The sequence below is a fragment of the Strix aluco genome, chromosome 2 (genome assembly GCF_031877795.1).
Source record: "Strix aluco isolate bStrAlu1 chromosome 2, bStrAlu1.hap1, whole genome shotgun sequence".
NCBI lineage: Eukaryota > Metazoa > Chordata > Aves > Strigiformes > Strigidae > Strix > Strix aluco.
In genome coordinates this window covers 36,532,745-36,557,139 of record NC_133932.1, presented here as the reverse complement: position 1 = coordinate 36,557,139, position 24,395 = coordinate 36,532,745, and the positions used below count along the sequence as shown (strand labels likewise).

Here is a 24,395-nt window from a genome sequence, read left to right as displayed (position 1 = left end):
CTCACCTCGGCTCGGCGCGGCGGCGGCGGCGGCCTGAGCCCCGGCCAGGCAGCGCGGGGACAGCGGCGGGCGGGCGCGAGCGGGCGGGGGGAGGAGGAGGAGGAGGAGGAGGGGGTGGGGGGGAAGCGCAGCGCCGTACCGAGCCCCCGGGAACTCCTCGCTCCCTCCCTCCTTCCCTCCCCCGCCTGCCAGCCTCTACCTCCTCCTCCCCCTCCCTCCCTCCCTCCCCGCTCCTCCTTCCCCCTCCCTCGCGAACCGGCTTCACCAGGGCGCTGCGCCGCGCCGCACCGCTGCTGTTGCTGCCGCCGCCGCCCCGAGCCTCTCCTCGTCCGCGACCGCGCGGGACGAACTTCTCGCGTGTCCCCGCCGGACACCCTCGGGGGACAGTTTTTTGAGGGTGTTCTTTCGTTTTCTTGTGCGCTAACGTCTGTCGGGGTGGAGGTGGGAAGGAGGAGGGGAAGAAAAAAAAAAATAAACCCCACGATTCAGGCGGGAAGAGGGTTTTTTTTTTTAAAAAAAAAAAAGCGCTAACTGACAAAATGGCGACGGGGCGAGCCTGTTTCTATGACAACTGTCAATCAGGCGGGCCGGCTGCCCCACCCCGGCCGGGCGGGAGACGGCGCTGACGTGGGGAGGGCGGGGAAGAGCGACGGGTGAAGGGCGGGCCCTGGTCGCCCGGGCAACCGCTGCCCCCACCTCCCCGCCCTCCGGCGTGTGACGGGATCCGTGCGGCCGCGCCGCGGCGGGGCCGGGATGGACCCGGCGTGCCGGGCCGGGGTGGGGCGCCAGGCCGGTAACGGCGCTGGGGGGAGGGGAGCGCCTGCCCCTGCCGCGCGGCTGGCGCCCGGGAGGTGGCGGCCCGCCCTCACCGCCGCCCGCGGGGCTGCGGCGGCGCCTTCCCCGGCCCGCAGGGGGCGCCGGTATCGCGGCGGCGGCGGGGCCGCGCAGGGCCGGGCCGGGCGGTGCTGGAGGCGGGCGGGGGGAGCGGGGCCCTGCAGCCGCCCGGGACGAGGCGAGGAGAGGGAGGGGAGGCCCGGCAGGCCGGGATTCCCTCGCCGAGCGCGGTGTGAGGAGGCCCCGGGAGGGCTGCGGGGTCGTTGCAGGCCGCCCTCCCGCGCAGGAGGAGCGGGTGTACGGGTGGCTCGGGCGGGCAGGGGTCCTCCTCATCCGCCCTCTAAAAAATTACTCCATTCCCCAAAAAAGAAAAAAAACCCGCTTAAGCAGTTGCCTCGTCTGGCAGGCGCGGTGTGGGTGTGCTGTGTCAAGGGAGCCTCGAGTTGCTAGGGGAAGGCTCCTTTCCACTCGTAATCGCAGAGTTGCGGTGTCGGTGCAGCTAGCCTAAATCTGTGACAGGGATTTTTCTTTTTTTTTTTTCTGGAATGCCCACAAAGATCAAAAAGTAGAGTATGGCCTTTATCTAATACTTTAATTCCAACATGTGATACTTTAATCTAGTCATTTTAGTTCACAGCCAGCCTCCTTGAAGAAATTAGGACATATTACTAACACTTGTTCCATTTGCTTTTCTTCCTATTTTAATTTTTTTTTATCTTGGTTTAAAAGGTGGAAATAAGCAGCCAAGGAGAGAGGGACAGGTGCGGTAACAGCCAAAACCATAGGTACCCCAAATAATCCAAGCATTGCTTTACAAATGCAGTATCCCATGCAGTTCAACCAGGCTAAAATTTTGTTGCAGCTGGAAGTAGCAGTCCAGAGTCCCTCCACCTTCAGCCACGCAGTCTCTCTGCCTCTTTTTCTACATCAGCAGGAATGCTAGCACAAGCAAACTAACTGAAACACCCACCCAAAAGAAAAAGTTCTCTCAATGGCTAGGAGAAATACTGATGCACAGGAGACAGCAGGAACATGTGGGGGGGGATCGTGGGGCCACCCCATTGAGTAGCAACACGGGGTTAGGTTAGATCAAATCATCCATGAAATTGCACCTTAAAGCTGTGGTAGGTATCTGGGATCACCATGATTTAAGCAGCCATTTCTCATTCCCCTCAGCCCCAGAAAGATTGAGAGGTCACTTTGAGCTGCTTTTGACACTTCTCTCTTTGCCTTCAAGTATGACCGGAATGCAGTTCTTACCCTGGGATGGGGAAAGCCAACATGCGTGTTCTGCAGCGTGACAAAAGCCCATGGGATCACCTGCTTCGATCCACAGACTCCCAAGTTAGTATCATTGTATTTTGGCCTAGGGTATCTAGGGTACCGTCCAGTGTATTGTACAGCAAAACCAGAACATACAGAAAAGCACTGGCTGTCTGGCGTACGCTCTGCCCAGTTCATCAGTAAGGAAGGGAAGCTCTTCTTTTGGGGACTCCATCCCCATGAGGAGTTTATAAACCTTGCTCTCACTTTGCCATTCTGTGTGGATGGTGATGTGCCGTGGCAGAGTAATTTCTCTGTTGTTCTATGTAGGTAACTACAAAGCTCATAGAAAGTTGTCACATGATTTACTGTATTAGAGTATGTTACAGCATGTAACTTGCTGGGGTTTGGGGGGTGGGGTTTGTGTGGGATTTTTTGCTAGCACTTAAAAATATTACAGAGTTTTCATGAGTTAGTGCACTTTCTCTGTCATCCCCTACTTTTATTTTGCTGGCTATACCTAAACTGATGGTATGTGGCAACTTGGGCTGAGATAAAACATCCTTTAAAAGGTGACGGCCTTTTTCTAAATTTTATTTTACAGTACAAACAACTAAATATTCTTGTCTTAATGTTATCTTGATAATAATTAATAACCTGTATAGTTTTTCTCTTCTACAACAGTGTTCTCTTAAATGTCCACTGCATTAAAAGAATGTATACACACTACAGATGGTCTACATTTTCTGTTTAGGTCCTCAACAGCTAAAGTGTTGAAGCTGGTAATCATTAAAATTAAGGAACAAGGCCATTGCAAACTGCAGTTCTTCCAGAATCCTGCTTCACGCACAGAATCTGGGATTAGAGCTGGTGTCAGGATGGAGTTGCTTGTCTGTACGCGTTGGGAGGAGCTTGTGTCCTCTGCTGGCAGTAGGTTTAGGGCTAGGGCTAGGGATCTGAGCATCTGCCAGGCGGGGACTCTGCCAGAATCCTGCCTCACCTGGAAACCTGGCACACAGGGTGGGAGCAGGAAGAGCTTTATCTTGGCCTTGGGAGCTAGGAGTCCTCTTCTGTGCTGCAGGTAGGGTAAAGGTTGGGTCTCGTGTTTGGGAAGTGAGGGTCTTCCAAGCTGGGACTCAGCCAGAATCTTGCTCCATCCACAGAGGTTTTGTTTTGATTTTAAAACCAGGTCAGCTTCCTGATCCATTCTGTAACGCATCCTATAAACGGTTGTACTGGAGAAACCAAGAAGTCAGTCTTGCATAGATGTGGGGTGGGAGTAAAGGGTAGAAGACGAAGGTACCCTTTAACTGGTTTTACTAGTGAATTCCACACAACAGGCCAAAAATAAATATGACAGTAAGAGACATTACTTTCTAAGAGATCAGCTTTGGAGAGAAGTAGCTGAGATAATAGAGAGTGAAGATGGAGCAATGAGAAATAGTTTGTGATCTGGAGGAAGGGCATCCAAATACTTGCTAATTTCTTCTACTTTGTTCAATATAATAATGAGTTATCATATCTTACATTTTTTTTCTTTACAAAAGAAGGGACTGTCTAGACAGGAAAGACTGAGAGTCCTTTTTTTTTAACTGTTCATCAAAAACTACCTAGAGGAGGTTGTCAGTATTTCAGTATCACACTTGAAAATAGGAGTTTGCATACATGCTTTATGAATTAGTAGACAGGCTCCTAAGAAATACTTGGTTTTCTCTTCTTAAGAGACTAACCCCTCAGAAAGCTGAATATTTTGGGCCAAAAAAGACAACAATAAGGGGAAAACTTGAGAAAAAATAAGGAAAAAACAGATTAAAATGAGGAGAAAAGAATACAGTATGGAGAAATACGGTCTAAGAGAGAAAACAATATACAACAGTCTAGAGAAATAGAACAGATGTAAGAGAAACAACTAAACAGTATAAAAGTTTTCTTTATTATATAAAAAGTTTTCTTATTTTCTTATATACAGCATTCAAAACATTAAATTACAGTATCTTAATGGGACAGAAATTTACCTTACAGTAAACCTTGGTTGACTATTCTGCCTCTTCTGCCTTTCAGTATGATCATGCTGAGAAATATAATCCTTCCTGTTTTCCTCTATTGTTTAGTGTGCATTTACATCTTTGCTGTTAACAAAGTGGACTTAGAACCAGTGCATAAATGGTGGTCATTGGAACTTAAATAATTCAAGAGTTCCCGAAGGTGCAGGGGTACCACGGAAGGTATGCTGTAGGAACAATGGTTCTACATAGCCCAAACAACAGCCCAGACTGATGGCTATTATTATTATTGGTATTAGGGGGGAAAAACACACACTTTGCCATCTAAGTGAAGAACAATCGGATACAGCATGGCAGATGAATATGAAGTCAGAAATAAATATTTGCGTGTTCTTATTTACTTTTATCAAAGAAATAGATTAAGGAGATCAATGAATTGGAGGGGAAAGCTGAAAATTATGTGACATTGCCTTCATCCTTTGAGGCTTCTACCCAGTAAAGATTAGAAAGGAATTACTTGTTAGGTCTGCTTGTTTTATAATTGTTTTTAAAATTTCTGGTAGTGAAAGAATGGACTACTGGTGTGCTAAATGTGGCATTTCTTACATCCACAGTGGCCAGTTCTGCTTATTTATTTGTTGGTTTATTTGATTGCCTCTGATTATGGGCATAGTCTACAAGTCTGCATATGATGCCAGATTTACTTACCTGGGTTCCCAGATGTTGGAAGCAATAGGTAATTTCAGAACCTTCCTCACTTCCTGTGGAAGATTACCAGGACTTCGTAACTCCTGAGCTAGGAATGTCTACTCACATAACTAGTATTTTAAAATAGCTTTTTAGTTATTCAACCCTGCCTTCTGTCAGTCACAGAATTAAAGCAGTATAGTTATGTCCATAGTAATTTTTGTGGCCTTCAGAGTATACGTTGTATCAGTAAGACCATTTGGGGGATGTAGACGTTTTCCTAATTAAAGGGTTAAGTACTTCCCAAGTCTATGGAAACTGCTCAGTTTCTTATCAGCTTGGATCCATCTCTTCCTGCTTCAGACTACAGATTTGTTATTTCAGCCACACAGTTGCCTGATAGTGGAGTATGATTATGGGTAATATGTCACAGTTTTTCCCTTTTCAGCCTTCCTACATTGAGTGGAGGAGTCCATTTGCCTCTTCACTGTATGTTCTGGAAGTCTTCATTCTGTGATCCAAACCCCAAAAAGCCCTTGTAGCCATGCAGTTTTTCTTTTGGAGCGTGTGCGTGTCTGTCTGAACTCCAGGCTTCCTTCGCACTAGTCACAGGCACTCTGACCTTTCCAGAGCTTAATATTTGTACTTTGAATAGATGTTTCAATCAGATGATATGTTGTGCCAGTAGCAATTCAAATAATCCTTGGCATCCTGCACATCCTCTGCAAGAGTGACTGTCTTAGGCCAGCAGACCCAGAAATCCCAGAAAGGATTTCTTCATAATATAGAAAAAATATTGTGATGTCAACGGTTCTGTTAACTTGTGTTTCTTAGGCAAAGCCACCATACAGCTCAATCCCTTTGGTACTAGGCCACAGTCTGAAGTTAAGTCCCAAAAGAAGTTCTTCTCTCTGGGTTACATCATTAACACTTCAGAGAACGCCACGGCAGCTCTCAGACAGACTTAATTCTAAATCAAACCATCATCTGGAGTGAGCAGCTTGTGTTTCGCCTGTCAAAAAGGTGCTGCTAAGTAACTAATGTGGTCCATCTCTTTTTAGGCCAGAGAGGTTGCCATGGTAACTATTCGAATGTAGATAGATATGCTTTTGAGTCATCATCAGAGCCCAGCTTTGATAGTACAAGGTTTGGATTGACAGCCAGTACTGCATATTGTGTAGGTTGGCACGCCTCTGGACCAGAAGGTCCTGGAATTGCTGCTGTTGCTACCGGATGAGGCTTGCTACAAAAAAAAATGTGTGGTTCCCTGAGTTTTCTCTGATATTCTCTTGAATGGCAGTCATGTATTCCTTGGTGTTCTCACTCTATAAAAAGGCAGGTTGAAGACCACACTCCCAAGTGTGACAAGTTCCTCATTCCAATTTAAAAGCCCTTCCCCAAAACAATGGAGTTTTTTGGGGAAGAAGGCTCTGGGAAAGAGGCTGAGTTACTTACTTTAGGGGAAACATATACTTTAAAGTTGTATCACAGAAGTGCTCCTGAAACTTCCTGTGGTAAATACATTTGTAGAACAGTTTCCTGTTAAAATCAGGCATCCTGAAGAATTGTGATTCTTTAAAACTTTTGCAAATCAAGTGCTACAATGTCAAGTATTTCCAATCTGGGAACTTCTCTAGATCCTCAGTTTCCAACTTCTAGAGGGATCTGGTTTCCCCATGTTTGAAAAGATGAAAAAGACATTATGTTAATTTAATCATAAAGTTTCACTCACATCCAAAAGGACTAGTACAACACAATTCATGTCTCTAAAAATGTGTATTTGGTTCTGCTGATTGTACCATAGCTAAGTTGAATCTACCTACACCTGTTCAATGTAAAGCTTTTGCTTCTCTGTAGGAATTCCTAGAAGAGGAAGAACTGTCCTCAATCCTGTTAAAATTAGGTGCTTCATTGGCAGCTTCTTTTGAAGCTTATCCAGAGACACAAACTACAGTTTCCTTACTCTGTAGTTGTGTAGCAGAACATATGTCTTTGCTGGCTAAAATGAAAACTTTGTTCTTGATGTCAGGAGAAAGCTTCTTGTGCTCCCTCAGGAGGGATATTGTCTATGAAGTTCCAACACATGATATCTGCAGTATCCTGACTTCACAAATCTGTTCAAGAAAGTTCTTAGAAGTATGTTCTGCTAGGTGCCTACATGACCATAAAACCTCCTGCTAGCTAAGAAAAAGAAACTGTGATGAGTTTTAAATTACGTTTCTCTAAACTTGCCACCTAGGGCATTTCATCATATTAAGAAATTATTTTTGGAGCAGCAGAAGCAAATTCCTCCCAGATCCTCTATCCCCAGATCCTCTATCCCCTCCCAGGCCAATATATTATTTCAGGTTTTCAGATTCCCTTTGTACCTCAGACACTGAACTACCCCAAAGCTCCAGCATGTGACCCTGCTGCTATCTGTTGAGCAAAGGGGACTGTGAACTGTGACTTATTTGAGGTTACACGTGTGCAGCTTGGCCAGTTAGCCACAGTTCAGCTTACAGTTCAGCTTTTCCCAAAGTGAGAAACAGTTAACTATTTAACCAGGATCAATCCTCGACCCAGCCACCAATTTTCACAGCACAACTCTGAACCTCTTTTATTCAAGATCTCTGCCCAAGACAGGTCTGTCAGATTGTGAGGTGGCCAACCATTACTAGGAGTTAAAAAAATATTTTGAGAGAGGACTGAGGGTCTAATCAAGAGGCACTCCACTCAGACTTATGAAACCAGTATGAAAAGAGTTTGTTTGTTTCCAATATGCATGTAAATCAAATCAGCTGTGTGTACATTACCTTCCTATAATGTGTATTTCAGACTCAGTTCCCTGGCTATCCACACTGTTGTGGCCCTCGAGCATATTCTGTGGCATCACTAATGTAGGCTAATTGCTATGTGGGCCAGCACTCCTTTTTTGTAGGGCACGCTTTTTAGGGGCCTGCAGTTTCACCTCCGCAAGCTATTCCAGGGAACTGGCAAGGCGGGCAAGGTTGGTGCTGACCTTATGCTGAGAATGCCCCTGCCCACCTCATCATGATCACTGCTGCATGCCAGCAGCACGGCCAACCAGGCCTTGTGGTGTCACGTCCCACAGGGGTAGTCCTGCCAGAACAGAGCTACTAAAATAGCACATCGGCTGCCGGGCAGGGTTTTTCTGCTGGTGCAAGGATATCCCTTAAGTATTCCCGCTGTAGGTTCCCCAGGCTGTCTGTAACAGTCTGGGGAGGGCAGAATGCCACAAGCACCTGTGGGGGAAGCACATGTGTGGACACAAATCTGAAACCGGCATGGAAAGAATAATGTCACCCCAACAGTTTGGTGCTTGCGTGTCAGCCAGCGTGCTCTTCCTGTGGTTAAGTCAGGTCCCAGTTCCCTTTAGAGGTGTAATAGGGAGGATGAATCCAGAAGGTCACTAGATGGTTTGCAATGAGTTAGGTGGGCTTAACTCTGTGGGATCTTACAGTTCTCCATCCCCATTCTTTTTAAAGAAGCTACAGAGCTGTCCATCTCCTCATGTCAGTGTTAGTGACTTCCGCCCCAAAGTCCCTTGTGCTGGGACTCTAAAATTAAATTACCTGTCTGTTGAACTGCCAGGATGAGTTTAAAAAAAAAAAAAAAGGTTGGAGAAGTGATGGCTTTCAGGTCTCAGGAAATCAGAAAACCTTGCAAGGGGTTCAGCCCCCCTTCCCCCCCCCCCCCCCAAAAGAATCTAGGGTAATGCATCCTTTCTCCTCCTCAGCTGCAGTCAGGAAGTCTGATTGTTCATTTATTCAGCACAGATACGTTTGTGAAAAGACTTAGCAAAAATGGTTTGAACCATCTCCAAATCAGTTCAGGAAATCCTGAGCTGGGCCAGATGCATGTGTTTTGGCAACACTTGCTGGGCAAGAATTGGCCCAGAAGCATTTCAGAATAGCTTGTTGAACTGTTCTTTATTAGTGGTCTTCCCTCTGCAGGAGTGTGTATTGTCACGTGTTGTTTTATTAAGGTCAGTTCCAGGCTCTGTACATTGAGTTAATCTATGACAAGACAAGATGCACAGCTAGTACACTAGTATGTGACAAACTCCTGCAGTCACACTGATTTGTTCAGGATATGTTTACACACCAGCAAAGTTGTAACCACGGATTGCCTAAATTTGTCCAGTGTTATCAACGTCAGTATGTTTGGAGTGCATTTCTGAAAAAAGTCTTAGATCTAGTTTAAATATAAATGTCTAAATCTGCATTTTGGCTCTTAAACAGTGGTGGTTTGGCTTTCAAGATGTTAAGCATGTTGAACGACATTTGACTTTATCCATCACTACTGGTAATCACATTATTTCTGTTACGTGTAAATAGTATAGATCTCCTTCAGCTCACCTTTTTCTGCACCAGTACTAATTGTGGAAGGTGGATACAGTTATGTGATGTATGAAAAAAAATGTTTTATACTGGGGGTGATAGAATATTGGCAAGCATTGGTTGCATAATTGAAGACGAGGTGTGGTGTTTGCGTGAGTGCTGTGAAACCTGATCGTGAGTCGAAGAGAAAAAGGACTTGTACTGCCATTTCATTTGTTGCTGGGTTTTGTGCATTTGCATTGGTGGTATTTCATAAATAGTATTTTAAACTGTTTCACAAGAAATCTGTCATTCACAAGAAATCTGTCATTTTTTAAACTGTAGAATGGACTGGGTAAAGGTGGCAAGTCTGTAGAGATGTGAAAGATTTCATTCAGCAGCAGCTGCGCATGAAACTCACTATGCCAGTGGTTGCACAAAACCACTTCTCTGTTCTCTGTTAAGTGCATTGCCCATAAATTCTTTCCCTTCTGGAGAATAAAATTAACATAACTCCAGATAGCTAATATTTTTATGTGTAGGGCCCATCAAGTTTATGAATGCACAGGCTGTCATGCTTATGAGTGCACACATCATCGAGTTTATAAGCAGAGGCACATAACAGTTATGCTCACAGCACATAAAGTTTATCTCTTGGTATATAAAACTCAGTTATGAAAAACAAAAGCTGAAAAATTACTTCAAACACGTTTTTTTTCACCCTTCCAACCTATATGTCATAGCAGGTCTTTTCACAATAAGCTTCAACTGAATTCTGTATGTATTGACAAAGGAGTTTTTTAAAGACACTGCCTCAGGTATGTGAAATTGGACTACTGTAGCCAAATTTCAGGCAGAACATAATTTTGAAGACTTCCAGTTATTATAACAAAGCTAAATGAAAAGCATATAGAAAATTCAAAGTGCCTAAAAACTAAATTATGAATGTTTATATCAAAATCCCACTATCTTCAGAGAAAATCCCCAACATACTAATTTTTCAGCCGTTTTTTTACACAACCCTATCTTTGCTGTAGCCAAGATGTGTCTGTAGTAGTATAAGTATATAAAAAAATTAACCTATCTACTCTTTAAGTTTATTCTAGTGTATCAATATTGAATCCCATATTTGACACCTAGAAGTGTGAATTAATACATTTTCTGAAGAACTATATTTATTTAATAAAATACTAATTACACAGTGCCAATTGTATACATGGGAGACTTATAAACAAACAGTGCTCAAATTTACACACGTGCTTTATATCTGGAATGGACAGAGTGTACAGTTTTCTTTCCAATGTGAAACGGAGTACAGAACACTGCGTTACTTAGCTCTTCTGTTTTATAATTACTGACTCTCCCTTCCTGGTACTTAACTACTCTGAATACTACTCTTAATTGCTAGGTTAATGCCAGTGGCCAGTGAACAGAGCATGTACCTCCCCAATACACTAAGAAGCCAGCTACCCTGAAAGAATGCTCAACTAGATTAAATAAGAAGTCGTATTTGAGTTGTGCTATGGGAACTTATTCACTTTTTATTAAATTCATCAGAGTCCTAATACTACAAAACATCATAGGATGTACTAAGATGTAAAGCAAGGGCTGATAGGAGTAACCCAAGAAAGCACAACAAGAGCAGTACTTGTCAAAAGAAGCCTGAGATCCAAGGCTCGTCTTACAGACATTACTTTTGCTGAGGCTGAAACTCCTGTCTGCTTCATCTATCACCTCCTATACCCCAGAAATCTTTTTTTCCCTCATTTGTACCTATCTGCTTGCCCACAGTGACCCTGTTCCTTGTCCTCTCACATTTGGTGAGACATCTGTCTCCTCTGGACGTCAGCAGCAGCAATGCTGAAGAGACAGAAGAGACATTCTCCCTGCCAGATGTGCAGGTGCCCAAAACTCAGATGCCACCACATGCCGGAGCAAGCAACTTCAGTTAGCCCACTGCTGTATTAATCGGAGAAGCAGTAACTCTGGGGAATTTAGCAAAGTTTCTACTGTGCATGGGCAACTGTGATTCTGTAGACATTCACAATTTTGCTTGGGGAGGATAATAAGGAGGACTGTCTTCTTAAGCCGTGGGGTGAGAACCAAGACCCAGTTTCAAATAGGCCCCAAAGCCAGTGTTCAATAAGCCTGGCACTGAATATAATCGATTTATATATATGGTATGTAGTCACTGAGACCAGACTCTCTTGTACGTGTGATGCAGAGTCATATTCTACACATGTGGAATACATTGGGTGTCTTGGACATGCTGTACTTGCGTGCATGGTGGTCAGAGTCTTGAGCACTCATGAGATTTGGGGTAAACCTGAAAGGAATGGAAATATTCTCTCTGACACCAAGGCAGCACCTATATTGATTATGAAAACCTGGTTCCAGAGAATTGAGGTTTCAGTTAAAAGTCTAAGGGTTTTACAGAAATTTATAAGAACGTATTTCGTCCTAACTTCATTCTGAGAAACAGCTAAAACCTTTCTGGCCTTGTTTTTTGGGTGGTTTGGTTTTTTTGTTTGTGTGTGTGTCCAGAACATTCAGGCTGAGGCAAACATCCAACTAATCCTTGTTTGTTTGTTTGTCTGTTTTCCATTGTTTATAGGTTTGCCAAGCTTTAACTACTTGGAAGAAGTTTTCTGTTCTGGGTGTTGCTTCAGGCAGATTTTTAGTTTCTCTCTCTCATTTTTTAATTTTTTTTTTTAAAGGGGAAGGAATAGGGAGAATTTGGGTTTATATTGAAAAGGGTAATATTTCAGTTTGGGAAATTTATAAGCAACTGCAAACCAAATGCAAGTTTAAAACACTGAAAACAGCAGCAAAAATATTTTAGCTGTTTTGCACAAGAAATAAGTTTTTGTTGTCTTTTGCATGTTGCTTTTCAGGGCAGTAAAATCAGTGTATAATAAATTATGGTAAATATCCTAACTCTGTGTCATTAATTTTTACCCAAACCCCAGATGGCCCTAAGCATCATCTAGTCCTTAGCCAAAGAGACAACAATATACAATTTCTTTACAGGCAACAGACAAGTGTCGCTGTATGTGTTCCACAGCAGAAAAAAAAAATGCTTAAAAGTTACTTCTGAATTAGGGAAGTTTTCCAAGCATTTGTTGTTCTTTGTCCCAACAGAGTATCATAAACTACAAAGACAGGGCTTTCTGCAACAGCTTCCAGTTGTATCGCAAAATTCTGTCTGTGACTTTGCCACAGTTAGTTCTGAGACAAAAGGTGTTAAGTCACTGCTTCTTCAGAGCTGACAGAAGCACCTTATGATTTTGATATGACTGCCAAAGTACATCTTCTTTTACGTGTTTCATTTTATGGTTATAGTAAGAATAAACATTTATTTTTAAAAAATTAAGCTATTCAGAAATTAATCATATTCCTAGTCAAGTGCTTGTTGTCTGACACATTTTACATACCTGTGGTACACAGATTACACTTAAATTCTAGGGTTTAGATACCACTGATGGAGCCGTCAGCCCTTCCTAGCTGCCTAATCTTCTAAGTACAGTCACTTTTCCAGTCCTCTACTTATGTAGGAGAGACATAGCGGCCTGGACATACCACCTCCAAAATGTCACAGCATTTACAACAGAAGACAAGGTTATGAATAGTTAGAACCAAATAATCCTTTAAGGCCATTACTAAGGGTGTAAGGTAACTTTGTGATGCAAGTAATCAGTACTACAGCAGCTTGATATTCACATAGCACTATAAACAATTTTAGCTATATATCACCCAGAATGAGTAGTGGGTTTTATTGCATCAGTATAGGTATTTCAGTTTTAAATATTTGTGGCATCAAAATAATTATTTTATTTTCTTCAGACATAGATTGTTTTACTTTCCTTAATGGCCCCACAAGCCAAATTGAATCTTTTGCATTATGATTGTGTGACATTTCAACTGGTGACTAATGGAAAAATGTTATTTTCCTTCATGCTATATAAGTGAAAAATAACTGATTTTGCTTAAGATTCCCAATAACTCTCGAGTTGAAACAAAGCACACAAAAGGTCCAGTTCAAAAGAATTTCTTCAAATGATGAAAAAGGGAGATTAGAAAGTCAACTACAACCTTAGCTAATACAGTTCAGTGCAGCAAGCATTATCATCTGGTGAACGTGCAAACAGTTGAGGTAGGATAAGCATCTTTGATACAGTCTGTTTTCAGGTTACCCTTATGCAGTGTATAAAAAGGTTTAAATTCAGGCTGCATTGAAGTATTATGCCATGTTCTACCATACATCTAAAAGGAGAGAAGTTCTGAGTATACAAAGGGAGGAAATTACATTTTCTTCCTCTCATCTGACAGTCATGCTCCCTCTTGCATCACTACCTCCCACATTTGCATTCTTGTCTTTTCTGTTTCTCACAATGGCAGTGGCCACCTGAAAAAAACAAAATGTTTTTCACAATTCATGGAGATTTTCCTTTCCTTTTTGGAGAAGGATTTTGAGGCGGCTTCTTCTCCTACAAGGAGGTAACCTTTCTCCCACTATGCGCTCGCTCTTTCTTTTCTTGCTTTCTAAGTTAATTCTCACCCTCTGCTCCATGATATGCCTTTGTAGCTAGCAGCTGTCCCGGTCATCACCAGCAGAACTCTCAGACACCAGCATGGCCTCCCTGCAGAGGGCTGGTGTTAGGTATTTACACTTGGGTGACCTTCTTCACTGCCTAACTGGTTTTGACACTATTTTCCAGCTATATGGATTAAGATTTTTTCTTCCTGAAGTCATCGGTCTTTCTCTAACCTTTCATGACTCTGAATCATGTCATAATAGTAAACCTCATGGCCTCTTAATCTGCTCTTCTATAGTATTTGCATGAAGAACTACTATATTTGGAACTTAAAACTCCTCTAGCCTGGTATCTGGTTTCCAGCAGCAGCCAACAGAGGATGCCCAAGGAAGAGCTTACAAACAAGGTAAGCATGTTGTCCCCAAGCACTCCCGGGCCCAGTAATCTGTGGTTTGGAGGCTTCTGCAGTGTGGACAGTGAGTAGTATTTTCTTATTTAACAGTCCTTACATTTAATGGACTTTTCTTCTGTTAATTTATTTGGTTGGGTTTATCTCCCAAACCTTTAGCACCTTTGTTAAAGAATTTCACCAGACCCTGGGTATCTCTAGGCTTGCTTTATTAACAACTCAGAGTTAGGCCATCACCTCAGTGAGTGGCAGTGGCTCACAAAAAGCACCTTCTATATATATGACTCTACATAACATTATAAAATACAAAAAGTCTTTGGTGTTTTCCCAGGAACTCTCAGCTCTTAGTTCTTCATCAATTTCAAAAGTCCATTATATTCCACAGTTTCAGCTAGTTCTCATCCTTCCGTTCCAATTCTTCTTCTGACGCCACTGCTCACTGATGCAGTCTTTGGTCATCATGGTTACTTATCTTCTTAAACAACCTTCATCATAATTCACCTTTAGACTTCTGAGAAAAGACTGAAAATGTTCTATTTAACATATACTTAATCTATGTCTAGCTTTTAGTTACCTAGCCTTTCTAAATTGCTTACCCCAAGTTAATCACTTATTTCTTACCTTTTGTTATGTCTAAAACTTAATACCCAAGATTGATTTTTAGTAATTCAGCTTGACTGGGTTTTAAGCCAGCCATGATGAGGGCTGTACAGGGGACAAATGAGCAGTATTTGCATTGAACTGTCAGTATTGTTCTTAGAGCACCTGTATCCTATTAATTAAACCTATAAAACAATATCTATTTATTAATTATTCCTGCTATTAATAATATCCTAAAAGAAAAAGAGTTTTCTAAAAGCTTGTTCCTTTTACAATCCTACAGTATCTTGCTTCAAAGATTTCCACAGCTTAAAATCATGTAGAGAACCCACTTTCTTGTTTTTAGCATGCTTCCTAATAGCTTCATTAATATTCTTAGTACTCACATTGGAAAAAGACAGTGTCTCCATCTTTATCTTTTCTGTGTCACTGGTGATTTTGTAGACTTCTGTCATATCTCCCCTCAGTCATCTGGTTTTCAGAGTTAAGAGCCCTCATACAGGACCATTCTGTTTCTTTGGTTATCCTTGTCAAACCTTTTCTGAATCTTTTCCAGTTCTATTATGCCCTTTTTGATATGTGAAGAAAAGAACTGTACATACTACTAAATATGCAGAGAACTATGGATTGATACTGGGGCAGATGTGTTACCATGTTCTCTGTTTTGTTCCAAATATTTGTTTTTCTGAGTAAAAGGGAACATTGTGCTGATATTTTCATAGAAATATTAATCAGAACCCAAAGATCTCATTTGTGAGTGGAAAACCAGCTTACAGCCCATCCTTGTACACATAATTTTTTCTCATGTGCACTACTTTACTCAACTATATCAAATTTTATCTGCCGTTTTATTATCCAGTCACTCAGTATTGTAAGGTCTTTCGTCAGTTCTTCACAGTCAGCCCTTTAACTGCATCACAATTTGTCCTCTAACTTTCCTTTACCTGAATAGCTTAATATCATTAGCAACCTGTGATATCTCACTGCTCACCCTCTTTTTCCAGATCATTTATGAATACATTAAGCAGCACAAGTCACAGCACAGGTCCCTGCAGACTCCTCTTGTGATCTCCCTCTTCTATGAAAACTGACCTTTTATTTCTGTTTCCTGTCATTTAGCCGTTTTTTGATCCATTCCTCTTGCTTTTTGTTGCATAAAGGCGCTTTTTTGTTTGTTTGTTTTTCAAATGAAGCTTCATCTAGGAACTTCATTGCCCCTGGAAATCCTGGTAACCCTTAAACATGAGATCTCCCTCGTCCACATCAAAGAATTAACATCACCAAAGAATTATAGATCTGCAACACTTGACATAACGCAGCAAAAGCTGTGTTGTCTTCCTTGATATGTCATATTTATATACGTGTCCCGTGATTCTGCCCTGTAGGACAGACGTTAGTTAGTTGGTCAGCACAGACAACACACGAGGCTCATTTGTGTGTAGTTGCCTGGGTCTTCATGTCTGCCTTCCCCACCTGGTTAGCAGGGGAAGGGTTACACACTGCAGTTAGTACTTCAGCTTTTTGACACCTGAGTTCTCTTAGAACTCCTGGATGGAGGCCACCTGGTCCCCATGATGTCTGGCTTATTTCATCTGTTCCCTAACCTTTTCTCCTCTGCACTTGCATTTGAGGTAGATCTGCTAAATTCCCCATAATGCAAAGTTCTGGCACGGATTTCTCTAAGCTGTTGCACTGTGAACACAGATGCTAGAACATGAATGTAGTCTTTTCTCCTATGCTCTCGCTTTCTCTGAGTGTTCCTTTTACACCTTGATGGTCTACAGGCCCTACCCACTCCACGGCAAGCCTCCTGTTCCTGATACTTATGGAAAAGGACTTGGGGTTTATTTGGGGTTTTTTCCATGCCTTTGCAAGTCATTCTTCAAGCTCAGTTGTGATCTGCCTTATTGTATTAATGTACCCGAATTTACGAACCCATCTGTTTTCTGCATTTCCAAAACAGTTCCCAAAGGATACCTTCTTGCTTCTAATAACCTCTCTTACCTCGTTGTTTATGCATGCTTGCTTCCTATTCTTCTATGTCTTTCTTCATATGTTCTGAGAAGCTGGAGTATCCCATTATTAGCAAGATGATGAAAAATAGGTTTCTCTTTGAATACCAGAAAATAGGCCTAAAGGCCAGAATTTACCTTGCAGAAGAGTTACTTTGCATCTTCCCATCAACAGAAATTTTCTTCTCCACACTGAAAGGATTCTTTCTCCTCTCATGTTCTTAGTCAATGCCAAGTCCTGCTCAACCAGCAGCTGAGGATCTGTCTCTGCAATGTTGAAAGAGATCTAAAACTGAAAACTAGCATGTTTTTTAAGAGGAATCTTATACATCTACTTGCTTTATTGCCTTTGAAAATTATTAGATAACTTTACTGTGTACATGTGTGTATGTGTCTATATTAAAGTTAAAAATAATTTCCATACTATCCCTTACACCATTTTAAAATATTGCCATCCAAACACAGAGAAAAGTATGTAATTAAAAATGTGTAGTGTCACTCAACGTTTTGTGATGGTATCTCATTGCCACCATATCTATAATATGCCAAAGGAAAAAGCTATTTTAGGGACCAAGTTACACAGTTTTATGTGAAAAGAAGAAAACTAAAAAAGGTCTGTCTACTATCTCATCTAGCTCCATAGTCCAACAATCAGAATAGTAAGGTTGTAAATTTAACGGTCATTTAACATACCTTAAATTTCATGCACATTTACATACTCCTTACGACTAGCAGTAAGAAACATCAATGGATAAAAACTAATCCATAAATTGTAATTTTAGATTTGGAGTTTTAAAAGCTATTTATTTCACATTAAAATGTAAACAGCTGAGGGTATTGATATCAGTTACTGATATATTATTTTTTTCCAGTCTCAAATCAATATTTTAAAAAAATTAAATTAAAAAAGTTCTGTTACATTCTAGTCTCCTTTGAGGCCACTACAAAATTTAGCTACACAAAGCCTGTTGATTATAAAAGATGATGTAAAATGTGAGATTTATATTGCATTATTAGCAAGCACATATGCTTGTTTCCTGGGAAAACATGGCAATTTCTGCTCCTCTAAGTGGCTGCTCTGACTTAAGTGCTGGGCTTAATGACCAAAGGAATTAAAAAATTAGCAAGTGAGATCAAACTAGTGAGTCGATTGATCCAAGACTTTGCCATCTACAGAAGACTTGTCATAAAAAACACCATGGAGAGTTACGGAATATCCAGCTCCCAGATAAATTCTGGGCAACACATTTTTTGTTTAATATGACTGTGGATGTTTTCAATATCTATATAAATCTCAAATTATTTTTCAAGTGTTATCAGCACTCAAAGAGTCAATTTTACACATTAATTATCTGTGATTATTTTAATATTTTAACATGCTTTACAAAAAAAACCCACCTTTTTTTTAAAGACTGCCAACTTCTATTGCTGCTGGCAGAATATGCAAGTTTCAGTAGAAATTTGTAACTTACTTTCTACTGGTTTTATTCTACATACTTGTATCAAGCCACAGGCTGTCTGGCAACTTACCAAACAGTGCCTTTATATCAATCAGTTCTCACACAGAAGTCTGCAACTTTTACTATTTCATTAAGAATTTCTTTTTCCACAACATTTTAAAAAATATCAACTTGCACATCATCATCAGAATCTCACAATGCCCAGTATCAACCTTTTGCACTAGGAAAAATTGCTATTTATTTCTATAGGGTTTTTTCTGATTCTAAAGTACTTCTTATTCAGGATAAGGCCTCACCTGTCACTATTTTCTTTTCCTGACAGACTCTTTCAATAATTTTTTTTGAGTGTCTAAATCAATTGTTTTGCTTTATCCACTGTTGGCTGTCACCCCTCACATGTTTCAGAACATTATTTTCCATATTTGCTAATTCTTTTGAGAGGGAAGTAAAGCTCAGTGCAATTTTCAGTCAGTTCAAGCCCTTTTTAAACTATCTAATGACATTTACTCTGAGGTAATTCCCTTTAAAATTATGCATTTTTGCTGGAAAATTAGTTAGTTCATTCTTAAATACCTTCAAAATTCCTTGACCAATATTATCTTGTTTATGGGATTAGCTGCATTTAGTTTCTTACCTTCCTATCACCATTTCCTGCTTTTTCAACACCTCAGCTTCCAGCACAGCTTCGTCTGTCACCTGGCACAAATAAAATTAGGTATGTCTACGTTTCCTGTGACGCATCAGTTTGCAGTGTTTTTACCCTCTTTAGAGGAGTCCTCATTGCGCTGCCACTGAAGTTAACACAAAAAGCTCTGTAGGTTTCAATAGTACAGAATCTAGTCCGTGCTCTTCTAACTTTCTAGTGGCTGAATATGGTCCTCTAATTAACATGGACAGAGAATGTACCTCTGCATTCTTTTACTCTATGACTTCCATTTCAAAGTCTTTGAGCATTTACTTTTATTGTACCTCTCTTAATTTTAACATGACATACTATCTGGCTTTCTTTAGGCCTTCTGTATGGACTTTTCCTCACCTTAGTTTCATTTTGACTAGCTTTTTCCACCTTGACATTTGAACAAATAGGTGTATTTTGTTGTCTTATAGCCTGTTCTCATTTATATACGTGTGTAGCTCTTTTAAGTCTACTGTACTTTAAAGGATAAGTTTTAATGAAAAAGAAATTTCTGTGCAATGGGAAATGTTTTAGAAAACACTGATAAGATTTAATGTCTATATAGCCCCTATATTTGGTGCAGAGATTTTAATTTCTTTTTTATGATCTTCCTCATTTCTGAGGCATTCAGAAACACTACCACTTATGTTACAGTGCTGGGATTTGGTATGATTTCTCCACCAAAGATAATAATTTCAATATGCTTCCTGTTGTTTAGTGTATCAGTTACAGTTATTTCTTCAGCTAACACCTTTGTGTTACTTAGGAGTAAAGGATAGCCTTTCCATTCAGGTGCTCTGAAAAATAATTTTCAGTTCATATCAAGCACATGCTTATATAATCCATGTAGTGCTCTAAAAACTGCCCAATACATGAACAATATTTGAAATTACTGTTTTATTAGAATTAATCATCTCTGATCTCTTTCAGTAGTACATACTCCATATTCTTCTGATGGCAAGTACTGAACTTTCAAGTACATTTCTATTGTCATGACTTTGTATTACCTGTACAACTTCTCCCATTGAACTCTTTAAGCATACCACTGCTCTCTATGCAAAGATTTCAAAACTATTAAAAAAGCAGAAAAAAGTATGTTTCAGCTTCCCTATGGACGTTTACCCAATTTGCATAGACTAAATTTTCCTTATTGCAAGTTATGAATGCTATCATTCTATACCAGTTAATACATATATTTCAGCTCTGGGCTGAGGCAAATATAGAAGTCTGATTATTCTAAACCATTTAAACATATTTGTTAAAATAATGTCCCAAAGGAGATCAGTTACATGCATAAAACAAATGTATGTATCATACTACTGAAGTTAATATGATTTTTCCATTTGGTTTCAGTTTAAGTTCATCCGTTACCAGAGTCCTTCTAGTTCATTTCTGGTTCAGGCTCAGCAAAACTTGAAAAAAACAACGGAAGTTCAAAGTCAAGTTTGGGTTTGGTTAACTCCACAAGTAGAATTACATGCAAGATGAGTGCAAGCAAAATATGTACCCTTTTAGTCTAGTTCTTTGTGTTCAGAAATAAACAATATATTTATTTAATTTTATTCTTGTGGCTGAATGCAGCACTGCATGGACCAACAAACGTACCAATTACATAAGTAATAGAGAGCTGTCATATCAAAGTAGCTACTAGTTTTCTAAATGAATTCAGATCTCCCAAATAAAACTATGTTAAAAAAACCCAACCCTCCCAAAACAAACAAACAAACAAAAACAGAAAAAAAAGGGGGAAAAAAAGAACTACTTTAAGGGAGAGAAATATTCAGTATGATTTTGTCATTAAAATGCATATACAGAGAGAGTACTGGAGGATTGCAGCATAACCTTAATGTTGTAATTACCTAACAAGTGATTCTTTAACTCTGGAATCTAACTAGCACCTCCAAATTCCAGAAGATGAAGAAAGCAACAAAAATACCTCCCAAATTCCGCTACATGGCACAGTAGTGATACCCACACACATAATCTATTTTAACCCCCACCACAAACCACTGCTACTCAGACTGCCTTAGAGCGATACAAGCTGTCACCATGTACCTGGGCCTGCCCTCAGAGGGAGTAAGCCCCACGTTTTGACCCAGGTGCCGCAGGTCACATCTGTCGGCCCAGGCACAGTGACAGGTGAGCTGCCTTCCCACCCCCCTGCCTCTGTGGGCACCAATATTCTCCTGAGAAGCCCCCTACTCCCTTTTGCCTTTTCATTACTTCTGCACTTCCAGCCTGGAGTGTGGCTGGGGCAAACAAAACACAGTTGCGATTTTCTGAAGGACCTCCTGTTGGCCAAAGGAAGCCTAAGATTTTCAGTCTCACCATTTGTCCAAATTTGGAGTGGATTTTTCAACTGGACAGAAGCAGCACGCTCCTGACAATGAGAGGACTCGCTGCCAAAATTCAAGCCTTTGCTCTGAAGCTTGAACTGTTTAAGTAATTTTGCTGAAATCTTCCAAAATAATTCACTATGAGGTGGATACTCAGTAAAGAAAATTTGTAGCTTGGGTCACTCAGAAGAGATCAGTTCCTATGACTGGTTCTAGTTAGGCCTGTGACTAGTGACATAACAGAAACAAATAATACAAGAGATGATCACTTGGTGACTCATGATATTCCTCTCCAAGAGTTGGATTTGACTCTGATAAACCTTTATTTTTTGGTATCTTGGGATAAAAGTGGTTAAAAGGGGAAGGGACAATCACAAGAAAGTAACAGTAAAAATCAGTGTCAGATTTTGGCAAGCTGAATTGAATTGTTGGTATATGGCTAGGGCATCTCTCATCGTTACAACTAGTATTAGCTCTGTCCAGACATTTAGAAACACTGATGTCCACATCTGCCAATCTCTTTATTTTAGCCAACAGCCTCCCTAGTCCATCAGAACATACCTTCATACCTTGCATCTGAGGTCATGGTCATGAAGGAGACATCCAATACTGGCAAAAAGAACTGCACTAAGAGTGTTGAACTGTCAATACAGAGACCATATTTGGACACCGCACTCATGGGGAGCCAGGGTGCTCCAGAGCAGTTTGTTTGTGATGATCTGTGTTGCTAGGCAGATGGGCAGCTACAGCTTGTACCAACGGGAGCTTTTTCTGGACATGAGACTTCAGTTCCTAGAAATGGGTAACTGAAGTACCTTTAAAAAGGTTTCCTAAGAATGATAAACATTTGATTGTGAAAGTGACGGCAGAAAAATCTACACACTCAGAAGGCAACTATACTGGCTAGGCTAGTATTTTTTTCTTTCGAGTTCTCCTTTGTTGGGGTAGAATATAAAAATGAAAAAAATTCCCTCTTTACCTGCCTCATAGTAACTAATAACAGTAACTAGCTATATGAGGCATGGTACTAATATTCATTAATCACAGTTAAGTGCTCCCTTCTCCTTACGCTGACCACTTTCATTCTCTCTTCTCCGAAACAAACACTGCAGAATGTAGAGTATCTCACTTCTTTTCTCAAGACAAAAATGCTCCTCATTACAAGAGCGTGCACTGGTTTTTGCCAAGCTTTCTGTAAGCACTCAAGCAGTGGGGGGGCAGAGTGATGAGGTGGTCTTCAGTACTGGAGTGTGTGTAGGGGTGAAGAGGAATGGGACAGAACCATCTTCTTGGCTTCACATAGTTGAGAGGACTGAATGCAGGCTTGGAGTGCTGCAGACCACTTCATGTAAGCTGTGAGTGCTTCTCTCCTGTCACTTCTAGAGCCCTTTCACGCCCAGGAATGGTCTATCTGCACGCTGTTGCTAGGGCATGGTACTCCCACCACTGATAGTTTAAAAAAAAAAAAAAAATACAGCCCCTATGTGAAGCTTAAGAAAATGTATCTTTAGATTGCTACTTCTAAATACCAATCTTTAAAAAACTCAGTTATTTATACTACGCAACGCAATTAAAATACAGAGAACTTCAGAGTCGTTCAGAGGCTTACTCATTCTCTAATCTCTTCTAGATGTATTTGCATTACCTGTTTGCACAGAGAACAGTAATAAAGATGCTAGAATTCAGGCTTCAGTCAAGGGAACCAGCTCTAGGAATTGGGCTTCAAAGATCCATAATGCCACCAATGAACAGTTCCCCCAGTGTCTAACTCGGGCCATCTAAAGACTTCTTGGAAGACAGCATTCCACAGACGAATTTGTCTTTACCCTTCAGCTGTGTGCTTTATGCACTGTTGTTACAGTAGAGCCAGTTTACAATAACTGTGTAGTTCACTTCCAGGTTTTTTTGTTCAGGCTTTCAGTGGTTCTGTTATTTTTATTGCTAGTACTCAAAACCCAGAAATCTATCGCAATCCCCTGCTCCCCCACTAAGCTGTAGTTTAAGAGTGAATTAAAGAATTCCCACCTTTGAAAATGAGGTAAGAATGGGGTTGCTAGACTCTGAAGCTGGCTTGTGCTTGTAACATCTCAATGAAATGGCTGTCCTCACTTTTTAACACCAAAAGAATAATGACTTTAGAAAAGCATTAAAATTCCTTACTAGGACTCATGCTTTATAGATTTCCTTTGGGACTTGAGATACCGCTGATGGACAATTTCTGGTCCCACTGAAATCATAGGAATTGCTTATCTGTGGTCCTCATCTGTAAGAAATTGAGGCATTTCTCTCTAAACCATGACCACACACATTAGCTGTTCACCTGCAACGTTTTCCAGACCTGGTATTTTTTTTGCTTTAGGTTTTTAACACAGATTTTTCTCACTGTGTATTTTACAAGGCATTGCCTTCTTAAGTTTATCAAGTTGCAGACAACTTTGAGAACAGAGGCTGGAATGTATTTTGAAATTCAATATGCTGAATCATTCGTGGTAATTTTAACGGAGACAAATTCAGCCCTCGTATATACAGGTTCTTATGTCGGCACGGCCTACATAGGACTAATCCCCTTCCGTGCCGTCAGCACTATAAATCTGAAGACCGCGAAGCCTTTCCTTATCTCCCACCGCTCCTGCACTAATCAGAACGCGGCCCCCGGGCGCCACCGCGGCACAGAAGGAGGGGGAGGCCGCGCCCGCAGGGCCCGAGGGAGCGGCGCCGGCCCGCGCCGCCGCGGCCAACCGGGGTGGGGCGAAGTACCGCAGCACCGCCGCCGTTACAACGCGCGCGACCGGGTAGGTTCTCCGGCACTGGCGACAGTCCCTAGGCGCGCCCGCGGGGCTCCCAGAGGCGGACACCCCCTTCCACCGGCGGCAGCGGCCTCCTCCGCCCCACCCAACAGACAGCGCGCGCGAGACCGCCTCCCGCGAGCGCAACCGTTACGGCGGAGCCGCCCCGCGCATGCTCCGCCCTCCCGCGGGCGGTGCCTCCAGGCCCCAAGCAGCCGGGCGGCGCCGCCGCGCCCGCAGCTGGCCCTGCCGGCCCTCGGAGCGCGGGGGGAGCTGTAGTCCCCGGGGCGTGCCGCGTCACCCGCCCCTATCGCCCCCCACGGAGCGGAAGGGCGCCGACTTGCCCGGCGGGAAGCCCCCCCTCCCGTTGCTATGACTACCAGGAAGCGGGCGGAGCCGACCGGGAAGCGGAGTCACCAGCTGAGAAATGACGCCACTGGAAACCCGGATGTTCACGGGACCGACCCACACA

The 24,395-nt window shown here is 41.8% G+C and overlaps 1 protein-coding gene and 2 long non-coding RNA genes across 10 annotated transcripts in view; 1 reads left to right on the top strand and 2 right to left on the bottom strand.

Annotated features, from left to right (window-relative positions):
• DYRK1A (dual specificity tyrosine phosphorylation regulated kinase 1A) overlaps positions 1-325 on the bottom strand; it is a 92,839-nt gene extending 92,514 nt beyond the window's left edge. The window contains exon 1 of one of the 3 annotated variants that reach the window (XM_074814355.1): positions 257-325. The gene's annotated coding sequence lies outside the window, so the exon portion shown is untranslated. The remainder of the gene's footprint in view (positions 1-256) is intronic. The other 2 variants (XM_074814356.1, XM_074814357.1) reach the window with 2 other exon arrangements.
• LOC141919224 (uncharacterized) lies at positions 256-13,514 on the top strand. 3 transcript variants are annotated; one of them, XR_012621898.1, is made up of 4 exons: positions 749-777; positions 1,564-1,595; positions 2,072-2,178; positions 10,901-13,514. It is a non-coding gene; the product is annotated as an uncharacterized LOC141919224 (long non-coding RNA). The 3 variants fall into 3 exon arrangements; XR_012621899.1 differs by lacking the exons at positions 749-777; positions 1,564-1,595 and adding an exon at positions 256-397; XR_012621900.1 differs by lacking the exon at positions 1,564-1,595 and having other exon boundaries at positions 758-777.
• Positions 13,515-14,247: 733 nt separating this feature from the next.
• Positions 14,248-24,392, bottom strand: LOC141919223 (uncharacterized). 4 transcript variants are annotated; one of them, XR_012621897.1, is made up of 6 exons: positions 24,304-24,392; positions 18,760-18,821; positions 16,804-16,932; positions 16,658-16,719; positions 15,040-16,032; positions 14,248-14,575 (listed from the first exon to the last, which is right to left on the bottom strand). It is a non-coding gene; the product is annotated as an uncharacterized LOC141919223 (long non-coding RNA). The 4 variants fall into 4 exon arrangements; XR_012621895.1 differs by adding an exon at positions 19,809-19,872 and having other exon boundaries at positions 15,040-16,719; positions 24,304-24,389; XR_012621894.1 differs by having other exon boundaries at positions 15,040-16,719.
• Between the last annotated feature and the right edge of the window lie 3 nt (positions 24,393-24,395).